Raw genomic sequence first — 13,000 nt, 5'->3', positions numbered from 1 at the left:
CAGAGTATAAACATTTTCACCAAGATGGGGACCATAGCAGACTTGGTCCATATATTTCCTGTCCACCATAGCCTTGAGATCTTAGATTAAAGGATGATGTCAGGTTAGTTAATTGTGTTTTCACATAATTGCAGCTTGCATCTCTGGAGGTACCATAAAAATAAGAATTTCCAGCAACTCTGAACAGAATTCAGAGAGCAACTCCCACCTGTTTCAAGACTACCACTTATCTCTCACCGGAGAAGTAAGAAACTAGATATGGTTCCTTCCCCACAGCCTGCTCTGTCCATCAGCTGCCTTCATTCCCCGTTGAAAGGAACTTCCTGGCCTGGCAGCTCATTGGCCCAAGAGTAAAGAAATTGTTGCTTAGCAACCAAGTCCTGACCCCTACAGACCTAAAAAGAGGAAGCTTGTGGACCAGCCACCTAGTTCTGCCTGTGTTACAGTAAGAAGGAGCTGCTTAGGAGAAAATGAAGCCCTTGTCCCTGCTAATAGAGATATTGATAATTCTTGGGGTCACAATTAAAAGTAAGTTTTTCTGTCCTTATGGTTCTCTATGAGCGGTTTTAGCACTAAAGGTGGAAGCTGATTAGAAAATCATATGTAACTTCACTATATTCCTAATTAACACTACTTTTGGATAACTACTTTAAAATATTCAATTAGGATAAATAGTAATGATACTCTTATTTAGGACAATACGTGGGAAGGATGTGTGTGTGTATGTGTGTGTGTGTGTGTGTGTGTGTGTGTGAGAGAGAGAGAGAGAGAGAGAGAGAGAAGGAGAGAGAGAAGGAGTGGGCTGGGAGAGATTGAGCAAATCTATGAGAAAAGGCTTACAGTAATTTTTATAGAGTAGGGATATTTGAGACAGGTTAAGTTTTGTTAAATCTAGAATATCATGAAGATCTAGTTCTAGAACTTTAAATGAAAAGTATAGAACTCAAAGAGTGGTAAAGTGCTTTAATTTATATTCTTATAGTCTCTTATAATCTTTCCACAATATCAATTCTACTTTCAAAGTTTCCATGATTCCTAACTAATTACTATCTTAAAATGGAAATTATTTTCCAGTCTTGTTTCTCTGGCCGTTTAGCGAGTTAATTTTTACCCAATCCTCAGATACTTTGCTCATCATGGATTCAATTTAAGGAATATTTATTTGCATTTAACCCAGGAATGCAAGGTTGGTATAACATCTGAAAGTTAGTTAATGTAACACACCACATCAATAGATCAAATGACAAAGACCACATGGTCATCTCAATTGATGCAGGAAGAGCACTTGACAAGTCAACTTCCCTTTTGTGTAGAAACACTCAACAAACTAGGAATAGAAGGGAACTTGTCAACCTAATAAAGTGCATCCTCAAAAAACTGGCACCTAATATATTTAATGGTGAAAGACTGAATGCTTTCCCCATATGGTCCGCCTAAGATCAGGAACAAGACAAGGTTGTCTACTCTTGCCATTCCTATTCAACATTGTACTGGAGGTTCTAGCCAAGGCAATTAGATAAGAAAAAGAAATAAAGATTGGGAAGGGAGAAGTAAACCTATCTGTATTTACCAAAGACATGATCTTATACACAGAAAATCCTAAGGTATCCAGTAAAAAACTATGAGAACTGATAAATGAGTTCAGCAGGGTTGCAGGATAAAAGACTAATAGACAAAAATTGATTCTATTTCTATACCATCACAGTAAACAAACCAAAAATGAAATTAACAATTTCATTTACAATAGCATCGAAATAGATAAAGTGCTTAGAAATAAATTTAACAAAAAAGTGCAGAGCTCATACTCTGAAACTGCAAAAATTGTTAAAAGAAATTAAAGAAAACTTCAATAAATTAAAGTACTTCCCATGTTCATGGATTGGGAAATTTAATATTGTTAAGATGGTAGTAGTCTCCAGTTTGATCTACAGATTCAATATAATCCTATCAAAATCCCAGCTTACTTCTTTGCAGAAATTAATAAAACAATCTGAAAATTAATATGGAAATGAATGTTCTTCTTGAAAAAAAAGGATAAAGTTAGAGGACTCACACTTCTCAATTTCCAAACTTACTACAGAACTACAGTAATTAAGACAATGTGGTACTGGCATGAAGACAGACATATAGATCAATGAAATGTCATTGAAAGTTCAGAAATAAATCCTCACATTTATTGTCAATAGATTTTTGGCAAAGATGCCAAAACATTGAGTTAATGGAGAAGGGGAATAATAATTCTTCAACATATGGTGAGGGCATCTGGAAAGCCACCTATCTCATACTAGTTGGACACCTACTGCACACTGTATATAGAAACTAATTCAAAATGTGTCAAAGACCTAAATATAATAGCTAAATCTTTAAAACTCTTAGAAGAAAACATATACATAAATCTTTGTGACCCTATATTAGGTGATGATTTCTTAGATATGCCACCAAAAGCACAAGCAAAAAAAAACCAAACTGGATGTCATCAAAATTAAGCACTTTTATGCTTCAAAGGACATCATCAAGAAACTGAAAAGACACCCCACAGAATGGGAGAAAATGTTTGCAAATCATACATTCAATAAAGGTTTAGTATTCAGGATATATTAATAACTCTTAGAACTCATCAAAAAAATGACAAAAAAACCCAATTTTTAAATGGGCAAAGGAATTGCATAGATGCTCTTCCATAGAAGCTATACAAATGTCCATCAAATGCATGAAAACACATTCAACATCATTGGTCATTAAGAAAATGCAAATCAAAACCACAATGATATATTACATCATACCTATTAGGATGCCTATAATAAAAAACAAAAAAGGAAAATAGCAAGATTTGACAATGATGCAGAGAAATAAGAACGTTCACACATTGCTAGTAGGAATGTAAAATGGTACTGCCACTGTGGAAAACAGTTTGGCAGTTCCTCAAAAAGTTAAATTTAGAATTACCATATGACCCATCAATTCCACTACTAGGAACACACCCAAGAGAAATGAAAGCATATGTCCACACTGAAAATTTGTATACAAATGTTTATAAAAACATTATTTATTATATTTAAAAGGTGGAAACAACCTAAATAATGGATGAGTCGATAAACAAATTGTGGTGTATACATACTATGGAATTCAACCATGAAAAGGAATGAAGTACTGGAACATACTACAAGTTGGATAAACCTCAAAAACGTTATGATATGTGAAAGAAGCCAGATACAAAAGGCCACATATTATATGATTTTTATTATATGAAATATATGTGAAATATCCAGAAGAGGCAAATCCATAGAGACAGAAAACAGTTTAGTGGTTGCCAGTGGATGGGAGAAGAGATAATGGGGAGTTATTTAATGAATATAGAGTGAATTTCTGGGTTAAAGAAAAAGGGCTTTTTCGTTTGTTTTTTATTTATTTTTTTTTTGGCTGCGTTGGGTCTTCATTGCTGCGTGCGGACTTTCTCTAGTTGTGTTGAGCAAAGGCTACTCTTCGTTGCCGTGCACAGGCTTCTCATTGCTATGGCTTCTCTTGTTGCAGAGCACGGGTTCTAGGTTCACATGGGCTTCAGTAGTTGTGGCGCTTGGGCTCAGTAGTTGTGGCTTGCAGTAGTTGCTCCACGGCACGTGGGATCTTCCCGGACCAGGGATCCAACTCATGTTCCCCTGCATTGGCAGGTGGATTCTTAACCACTGCGTCACCAAGGAAGACCCAAGAAAAAATTCTGAAACTAAAAAGAGATGGTGGTTGTGAATGCACTAACAGTCACTTAATTGTACACTTTAAAATGGTTACTTATATATTATGAACTTCACCTCAATTTTTTAAATGGTACGATGCTTTGGAAAGCAGCCTTGAAGTTCCTCAAAAGATTAAACATAGAATTACCATATGATCCAGAAATTACACCCTAGGTATGTATCCAAGGGAACTGAAAACATTCCCATGCAAAAACTTGTACACAAATGGCAGCATTATTCATAGTAGCCAAAAAGTGGGAAAAAACTAATGTTCACCAGCTGATGAATAATAAATATACTTTGTTATATCCATGCAATGGAATATTATTCAGCAAAAAAATAAATGAGGTACAATATGGATGATCATTGAAAATATTATGCTAAGCAAAAGAAACTAGACATAAAAGGCCACATATTGTGTGATTTCATACAGATGAAATGTCCAGAATAGGCAAGTCCACAGAGACAGAAAGTAGTTTGCTAGTTACCTAGAGCTGGGAGGTGTAGGGGATTTGAGGAGATTATGGCTAAGAGATTACTTTTGGGGTAATGAAAATGTTCTAAAATTAAGGTGATGGTTGCACAAATCTCTGAATATCCTAAAAGCCATTGACTTATAGGGAGAAAAAAAATATTTAATAAAAGTTACATGCCAGGAGTATGGGAAGAATATCTAAGACACAGTCCTTGTCCTTGAGTAGCTTAGAGTCTAGAACAAAAAAACAAGTAAACAGGGAATAAATTGTAAAGTGTTGTAGGTATTAAAATAGAGGCATTTATAAGATACTGTAGGGCACAAATCGGGGAGGCCAATTCTACCAGTGTGCAGAGCAGTCAGCGGGCTTCATAAAGGAAAGGACATAAACTGAATCTTGAAAGATTAGTGAGTGTTCACTAAGCAGGCAAAAGAGAATGAGAACATTTCAGACCAGGTAAAGGGAACAAAGACACAGAGGAATAAAAGAGCATGGTCTATAAATAAGTATGTCAGTTTGCTATGGCTTGGGATATAAGATGGAACACGGCAATTGATGGGGGGAGAGGTAGGCAAAGACTGTGTGATAGGCTTTGAAGTTTGGGCTTGATCCTGTGAGCAATGGGGAGTCATTTAAGGGTTTACTCACTGAAGAACATGAATAGACTTATGCTTTTTAAAAATGACTTTGGCAGTTGAGAGGTGGATGGATTCTAGCTGTACAACTCTAGTGACAATGTAAACAATAGCAGACTATTGAATGGCCCAAACAAGGAACTATGAGGACTTAAACTATAGCGATAGCAGTGGGGACTGAGGAGTAGATGGAAAACAAGACTAAAGAGAATAGTGTCAGAAGAGTCCAGAGTGAGAGCGTGCCATGAAGATGGGAACAGCCAATAGTGCCAAATGCCGGAGAGAGTAGGGGAAAGAGGTAAGAGCCAACAAGTGACCATTGGATTTAATAGCTGGAGAATCCACATGCCAAGACAGTTTTATTAGAGAAGCAGGGACAAAATTTGATTTCAGTTGGTGGGAGTGAACAGGAGGAGAGAAAGTAGAGACAGTAATGATGAGTACAGAGCTCTTCCTGGATTATGACACGGTGCCAGGGTCAGATGCGTTTTCAACAGATCATTTACTGATTGCAGGTGTACAGAGACCCAAGGAAGTAGTTAGTGGGGGAGAAGACATTTGCTTTACAAGCTAGTGCTAACACACCTAAGGTTCATACATAAAATCAGCCCTTAACCCCACTCTATTTTTTCTCTGCCTACCTCTCTACCCCTACTTCTCAAGGCAAAACAGGTCTGTCCTTTTTCACTCACATGTACCTTGCAAGCTTGCATGTTGCCTTTTTATGCATTTTTTGCTTGATGCTCAATATACTTTGATTTCACCTCTGTAAAAATATTGAAAGAGGGATGATGCCATAACTATGTGATTTTCCCTGACTCTGCATTCACCTCAGGAAAGTTCTAAAATAGTTACCAACATTTTTCCCTTTTAGTAAATCCTCAGGAAAAAAGTAGTTGATGCTTATGGAAAGAATGAGCAATCTATCCCAAAGTGTAGCTTACAAAATGGAAATAAAACTAATAGTGTGTTTTTTCTGTATCCACCCTATCCGTCCAGATGCTGATTTAAGGTAGTATAAGGTATATAACTGAGGCAGAAAAAAGACATTGTCAGAAGTTCCAGCTCTAGATTGTCCAGGATTCAAGGTTTCTCTATCCTGTCTCTCTTTTCAGGAGTAATTTCTCACTGTCATACAAATTCTGCAATTAGAAAAAAATAAAGTAAAATTCAAGTACAAGCTAAAATAGAAAGTTCATAACAACTCTGTCCCCTGATAGTCACCCACCCAGCAACCCTCTTCCTCAGTTGAAAAAGGCAAGTAGCTCATCGATCTCACACTAATCGGTGGTCAGAAAACAATTGCCTAGCAATCACATCTATATTCCTGGAGGGTCCAGAGAGAACCACATAAAGGCCAAGTCCTAGACATGTTGCAGTTGATTCTGGGCCTAAGCAGTACAAGCAGGCAATGTCTTACTGCTTCAGAAATGTACTTCCATTACCAGTTCTATTTTGAATAACTTTTGAAATCCAAGAATTTTAAATTACCTTAGCTTCCTTTCAGTTTTGTTTGTTTTTTAGTAGAGTAGCTCTTTCTTTTTCAGTTAATTTTATTTATTTATTTTTTGGCTGCATTGGGTCTTCATTGTTGCGTGGGGGCTTTCTCTAGTTGCGGCAAGCAGGGGCTACTCTTCGTTGCGGCGGTGCGCGGGCTTCTCATTGCGGTGGCTTCTCTTGTTGCGGAACACGGGCTCTAACCGCGCAAGCTTCAGTAGTTGTGGCACACGGGCTCTAGAGCATAGGCTCAATAGTTGTGGTGCACGGGCTTTGTTGCTCCGCAGCATGTGGGATCTTCCCGGACCAGGGATCAAACCCATGTGCCCTGCATTGGCAGGCAGATTCTTAACCACTGCACCACCAGGGAAGTCCCTCAGTTCTTTATATTATGCCTCTAAACAGGGAAAGAATAAATTGTCAGTATCTGGAGCATCTTTCCTTGCAGAGAAGCAGGAGGGAGCAGGTGTGTCATGGTGGGACCATTGACTACTAGAGAGAAGTTTGATTTCTGTGTTATGTTAGGGATCAGTAAGGAAGCTCATTTCTCCTTTGTGAATTGTCCCAAAATATGTAAAGCTTTTCCTTGTATTCATATCCTAGAGTCACCTGAAAGGTTTCTATATTAACCAATTACTGTTACTCTTTGGAACCATCCAGTAGGACAGCACTCAGTGGGGAGAGGGCAGCCCTCAACCTGGAGATCTCTGGGAGAATAGACGCCCCTGCTGAACCCATGAATGCCCTTGCATCAGCTTTATTTCTGGTTGCTCAGTTAGCTTTGAGGAACTAACCTCTTCTGCCATGTCCTTTTGTCATACCAGAAATCACTCTTCCCAATTCTACTTGATTTTGTCCATGCAGAGACTCATAATCCACTTCTACTCCATTTTCTCCATGCAAAGACTCTCATGTCTCTCTTATCACATAACTACTCCAAGAATTCTCTCTGCCAGTAATAGCCCTCTACTTGCTCCTAACTGATTCTAAGATCTACTCCCCATCTATTGAGACTGCTTTCTCAAAGAACACCAATAGCCAATGATTACCAATCCAGTGGCTCTTACTGTTCTTACTACTTAACCTCTCAGCAGTATTTGACACTATATTCTTTCCCCTCTACCTCTGTAGAATCTTCTTAGGCTCTTTCACTGGCTTGTTTTCCTCAACCCTCCCTTTAAATGCTATGCCCAAAGTTCAGTGCTTAGCTCTCTTGCTCTTCATATTCTATGCTTCTGGTGCTCTCTCTCAAGCCCCACAGCTTCATTTACCTGTGTATTTACACCCTAGACCTTCCTCTGAATCTCCAGGCCTACGTATCAGCTGCATGATGGTCATGAACAATGTATGGTCTGCGAACATCTTAAATTCCACATTTCTTCTCAGAGTTAGTTCCTCTCGGACTTCCCTGGTGGTCCAGTGGTTAAGACTCTGGGCTTCCACTGCAGGGGGCACAGGTTCGATCCCTAGTCGGGGAACTAAGATCCTGCATGCCTCAGAGCGCAGCCAAAAAAAAAAAAGTTCCCCTCCTATGTTTCTTCTCTTCTTAATGACATCAACATCCCTCCCAGCTCCCTTGGTTCTCAAGTGTAAAACCTGCAAATTATATGATCACACAGTTAATAATGCACTAATTATCATCTAATTCAATGTTTTTACAGATGATAGGAGTGGCGCCCAGAGTGGTGAAATTAATTCCCAAGGATTATTTTGCAAGGCCAGTTCTGGAGCCAAAATCTCCTAATCCTTTATGATTATTCATTCCTTTATTCCTTCACCAAATCCTGTCAGTTCCACAGTGCTTCTCCCATCTATACATTTTCACCATCTCAATTTATAGTCTTATTTTTGTATTTTTTATTTATATTACTGCACTTCTAACTTTCCCCTCTCTTATTCACAATACAGTACTGCGGGAAATAATATTCCTAAACCCCAGATTTGATCATGATTTTCCCTGTTTCAAGCACCTACTTTATACAGAATAAAGTTCCGACATCTTGTCCAGCAGTCAAAATCCTATGCAGTTAGATCTGAACTTCCTTTATTTCAACCAATTCAAACTATGAGCTACTCAGTATACCTAACTCTCTCACTTCCACATCTTTCTCCGTCTGTTCTACAGACGGACGGTTTGCAGGAATGGACTGTCATTCCATCTTCTTCCCCATCACCACCATAGATCCACAGCATAACATCCTACTAATCTTTTAAAGTCCATTTCAAGTTCTACTCCTCCAAAAAAAGCTTTCCCAAGCCCTTCCTCATAGCACATTGTGCCTTTACTTTCTTATGCATCACAGTTTCACAACTGAGTTAGTTTTTAACCCTTCTCACTATATTATCAACTACCTGAATGCAGAAATTGTGTTTTACTTACCTTTAGTATTTCCTATAGCACATTGCAGAACTTGGCATATAATAGATGCTCAGTTGGCACTTGTAAAATAGAATAACTAACATCTGTGTAATACTTTGAAATTTGTAAAATACATTCCCAAAACCTGTGGAGTAAGTCATGTAAGTATTTTCATTATTCTAAATTTACACATTTTCAAAACTCTGAAATATAGAGTTTAGTAAAACCTGAATCCTCTAATAGGAACCAAGCTTTGTTTTTTGTTTTTTACTCCCTATCACCTGTTTGTTATGCTAAGTCTGTATTCTTCAAAGTAGACTTCTGAGGGTATTTGCCTTATTATCATATTTACTTGCCTCAGGCTATTTCTACATACTACCAAACAGCTAGATGAAAAATAAAAATGCAATCAATCTTCCAAATATTTTAAAATGTAGTATACATATGTTTGTTTCTGTATAGAACAAACAGCTAGGTGATTGATTTGCATTATTTACTTTTCAACCAGTTGTTTCGGCAGTGTGCTGATTATATAAACTCCAACAGTGGCGTTTTCTCAGTTTTTTGTTGATTTTGTAATTTTACTGCCATCTGCAATTTTTTTACAGTAGCCATCTAATTTTATTTATATAGTTTATTGCCAATGAGATATGGTAGGCAAGAAAAACTGGTTTCTTTTAAGTCTTCTTTAAGCCTGCCCCACAGACTTGGAGCCAAGGTTACATGGGATTGAAGAAATATTCCCAAATTGGAAAAAGTACTGTAATGTACACCCTGCAGCTTCCCTCATAGAAGAGTTAAAAACAAAAAAACCCCAACTCATCAGCTCTGAAAAACAAGTGCCTTTGATGAAAAAGGAATTAGGAATACCTAAAAGACAAGAGATAGAAATGGATTGAAAGAAGAAACTTTTGCCCAAAAATGTACAAAAGAGAATATGGCTAGAAAAAAATGTACAAGTGGGTTCAGGAAAAAGGGAAGGAGCCCCAGGGCAAAAAGAAAGGGTTGGTTGAAAACAACATTAGGAGCAGCCTAGCAGTTCTGACCCCTACTCCCCTCATCACTACATGGCACTACCACCAGATACAAAGGAAAAGTCAGCACTTTGATTTCTGGTAACAAAAGCCTAGGTGACTAGGTTATTTGGACCAACCCTCCCACTAAAAACATATGACACAAAAATATACGAAAGTCTTAAATTTATCAAAGAGTTGAGAAGTTAGTAAAGGACTACCAACAAAAAAATCTACAGAATTGCTGGAATGCAGAGAAGTAAACACAGAGCACCTGAGCAGGGCCTGGACTTGCCTTACCCTGGTCCCAGCCCTGTATCTGAATATCAAAACAGCTTTTGCCCTGAACAAGATAAACTTCGGCTTTGGTTTTAGTGGCCTCACAAAGCAAGAAGGACGGAACTGTAGTCCTCAAGACCTGTTAAAGGTGAGGCATCTAATAAGAAACTTTTTCATCATTAACCAAAGTCCATAAAGTGCTATACTCATAGGATAAGGGCAGACCAGAAGTAAATACACCCCTTCCAAAGTCCAGGGATCTGCAAAGTCCAGGGATCTGTAGCAGAGCACAGAGAAAAGGAAAAGGATAAATTACATTTCTGAGAAGTTATGGTCTCAGGCCAGCCCTTCTGGAGATTTACAGCCTTGGTAATCCCAGGTATCCTGAGCCTAGAACTAGATCTAAGATGGTCCTGTACCGTAGTGCCCTAGGCACTTGGCAAAAGCAAACTCATGTTCTCCCCACAGGAAGGCAACTTCATTGTAGGTCTCAAAGAACCCACTCAGATAAGGTTTTCAGTACATAATAAAATTAACTAAGCACACAAGGAGACAAAGCACCATGAAGCAGGGGCATTTTGGGGTGGGTATTTGGGCCAGAGATGTAGGATACAGCTGCAAGTGGCTAGTGATACTCAAGCAGCCTGTATTCCAGAAGACTAGCTCCTGTCACATCCTGATAGCATATCCTACAACACTCGGTTACTAGTGGCAAGCTGAGGTAATTGTTATAGCATTCACAGACAGGTTAAGAGGGAAAATCCAAGTCCAACATGAATACAATCAAGAATCACCAAACATTTGAGAAAAACTAACACCATGAGAGAAAAGCATCAGCCTAAACACACACACACACACACACACACACACACACACACACACACACACACACACACACACACACACACACACACACACCCTGATAACACCTGAGGAAATAGAACAAGTAGAACAAATGGTTGAAAACTAAAACATAAAATGATTGTCGTAAGATGTATTTAGAGAGGTTGCTATATCCTTGAAACAAGAGCAGGTCTAAAAGATGAGCTATTTTGGAAATGAAATAAATAATGGTTAAAAAAAAAAAGCCTCAAGGGTAAATAGCAAAATTGAAGAGCAACCTGGAGGCTCAAAGATCAAACTGAGAAATTCTCTTAGATCACACTGCAAATGGACAGAGAGATGACATGTATAAAATAAAGGTTAAAGGCCTTGGAGGAGCCACCCAAAAGTTACAAATCCACATAATGGGATTTCCAGAAAGAGAAAATCAAAGCACTTAGAAAAAGAAATAAAGAAATCAAATAAAATTCCCCAGATCTGAAAAACGACTCAGATTTTTAGATTAAGTGCCACTGAGTGCCAAGCAAGAAGACTGAGAAAAGACCCACTCCTAGAAAATAATGGCAAAATCTTAATATTTCATGGCTAATCAGAAAATCCTAAAGGCTTCTAAAGAGAAAAAATACATTATTTATAAGGAATAAAAGCACCATGTTGACTTCAAATTCATTAGCAACATTGGGTACAAAAAGATACTAGAGAAATATTTTCTTAGTATTGAGGTAAAATGATTTTGAATCTAGAATTTTATAATCTGACAAACTATCAGACAAGTGTAATGGCCAAATAAGATATTTACAGACAAGAGAGGATTCAGAAAATTTACCATCCACAAATTTTTAGCTGAAATATTGACTTGAAGATATGCTCCAGCAAAATAAAACACAAATTCAGGAGGAACACCAAAAATCAATGGTAAGCAAAGAAATCTTTAAGATTTATGATTACTCTAAATAAATGTTCATTTTAATTTAAAAAAATATAACAATCACAAATTCATTAAAAAAATTCCTTTCACAATAGTGACAGAAATTATAAAATAGGTAGGAATCAATTTAATTAAAGTGAAACAAGACATACATGAGTAATAAAAATGAAATTTTTCTGAAGACCATTAAAGAGAAAAATCAAAATAAATTAAGGCTATAAACCTGAACGGATCTCAATATTGTAAATATGGCAGGTCTTTGTAAATTAACATGTAAATCCAATGCAATCCCAGTGAAAAGATCAACACATTTTTAAATGAATCTGACAAACTTATTCTAGAATTTATCTAGAAAAGAAATTATGCTAGAATCCCCAAGATAAGTTTTTAAAAGAGGAACGATGAGAGTGTGTTTTGTGTGTGTGTGTGTGTGTGTGTGTGTGTATCTGCACAGAGAGGTTCTTGCCCAACCAGATTGTAAAATATGCAGTTATAAATCTGCATTAATTGGAGTATTGGCAGAAGAATAGACAGATCAAGAAAATAGAACAGAGAGGTTTCAAACAGGATTTGAAAAATAGTTTTGAATGTGAAGTTATACCTGATTATGGAGGAAACTGGAAGTCAAAATAGGAAGTTAGTCTTTGTACAATAAGACTTGTGGGTTTCTAAGCAGATATATGCCTTGCTGGAAATAGTTCTAAGCAGATATATGCCTTGCTGGAAAATTATTCTGAGGGTAGATGTAAGTTAGATTAAAATTAGAATAATCATGATTAAATCCATTAGGAAGCTGTTATAAGAATGCAGGCACGAAATGATGAGGGTCTGATTTATGCTGTGCTTTCCACAGGGAACCAAATACTCACCCCCACAAAAATCCCTTTGGCAGAATTTTCTCTGGACCTTTGTAGGTACCAGCCCTCACTCTTCTAACTCCTACATTTCCAGAGTTGTTTACTCATTTCCCGCTCATCTACACTTCTATTCCCACACTGGCCTGTTCCCATGATTTTAGTCCCAGGTTTTGGAACTGTCCTTGTTGCCAGGTTGTCTCTCATCACTTGTCTCACCTCTGCCAGCCTGGATTCCTTCTCTGGATTCTCCTGTTACCTGTGTTTTTCTGCTTTCCAGCCATCACAGTTTGATTCCCAGGGTTTTACTTCTTAAGTGGCCGCCTGTCCCAGAATCAGTACCTTATTGTTTCCTAGCTCCTGACCTCCTGCACTCACCATCTGT

This window comes from Lagenorhynchus albirostris, chromosome 15, assembly GCF_949774975.1.
Source record: "Lagenorhynchus albirostris chromosome 15, mLagAlb1.1, whole genome shotgun sequence".
NCBI classification, from domain to species: domain Eukaryota; kingdom Metazoa; phylum Chordata; class Mammalia; order Artiodactyla; family Delphinidae; genus Lagenorhynchus; species Lagenorhynchus albirostris.
The sequence above is the reverse complement of the archived record's forward strand: the minus strand, read 5'-3'. Positions refer to the sequence as shown.